Here is a 1224-nt window from a genome sequence, read left to right as displayed (position 1 = left end):
AGAGAGAGAGAGACAGAGAGAGAGAGACAGAGAGAGACAGAGACAGAGAGAGACAGAGACAGAGACAGAGAGACAGAGACAGAGACAGAGAGACAGAGAGACAGAGACAGAGACAGAGAAAGAGACAGAGACAGAGACAGATTTCTTTAGGTTATACCAAATCCTTATTTGTTCTTGGCTGTCAGAGGTTTATGGCTGATCTTTGATTTGTCCTTATTCTTCTTTGGAGGCTCTGGGTTTCCCTGCACATGTCTGCCATAGAGGTAATTGTATGTTTCAGAACAGATGTATTCAAAGACCTGAGACACAACAAGCTGGAGCTGGTCAGCAGCTGGGGCAGCCCAGGGATTATTCTCCTCTGTGAAGACAAGCTTCTGACCAGTTAATTCCAAGTGTCTGAGCTCAGGGGGAAGGACAGGCAGTCAGTGCCCTTGGATGTGTAGTTCCTCCAACTTCACACATCCCTCAATTTCTTTTGGCAGTGATATCATGTTATCATCTCTAAGGCTGAATATCTGTGGCTTTGGGAGCTTCCCAATATGTGGCAGTAGGATTTCAATATCATTGTCACTTTGATAAGGTGAACTCAGAGTGCTAAGGGAAAAGAGCTTTCTAGTAAGAGGATTTTCATTCAAGTTATTCTAATTCAATCAAGGACCTCCAGGGTTGGGAAAGAGCCAAGTCCTTGAGGCAAATATTTAGCCTGTTCTTCCCAAGGTTCAGGTGTTTGAGGTCTTGGAGGCTGTTGATCTGTGTGGGAAGCTCTTCAATTTAATTATTGAAAAATGGTCAGCACTTCCATGTTCTTCAGTTCTGCCACATTTGGTGGCACAATTGTTAGCTTGTTGTGACTGAGAAACAGTTGTGTAATGTAGATTAAAATAAAATAAATAATCATGGATGTACAATATATTGGAGATACCACAGTCATGCATAGCTATCTGGAGCTGGTTCTTCTCCCAGATCTCCTCCACCAGCTTCGTCAAGCACTTGGACATGGTTGTGGAGGGTGACTGCACCAATCAGAGGAGGGCAAAGGGACTCAGGGTGCCCAGAAGAGTTAAACACTCCCTGACTCCAGATGGAGTCAGGAGCTCAGCAGCCGTCCTCACAGCTCTCAGTCCCATAGAAAGAAAGCTCCTCAGGAAAACAAACAGACAAAAAAACAAATGAAAGAATCACTAAATCATAGAGTAGAAGGAATACCTAGTCTAACCTACAGGA

General features: G+C 44.0%; 1 pseudogene; it reads right to left on the bottom strand.

The window, feature by feature from the left end:
- Positions 1-164: 164 nt before the first annotated feature.
- On the bottom strand, positions 165-998 carry LOC138157877 (ras suppressor protein 1-like; annotated as a pseudogene).
- Positions 999-1224: the final 226 nt, after the last annotated feature.

This window comes from Petaurus breviceps, unplaced genomic scaffold (assembly GCF_028583685.1).
Source record: "Petaurus breviceps papuanus isolate PSGF00001 unplaced genomic scaffold, PetGlider_PUasm1.0 173, whole genome shotgun sequence".
NCBI classification, from domain to species: domain Eukaryota; kingdom Metazoa; phylum Chordata; class Mammalia; order Diprotodontia; family Petauridae; genus Petaurus; species Petaurus breviceps.
Note: the sequence above shows the minus strand (reverse complement) of the source record. Positions and strands in the feature narration are given on the sequence as shown.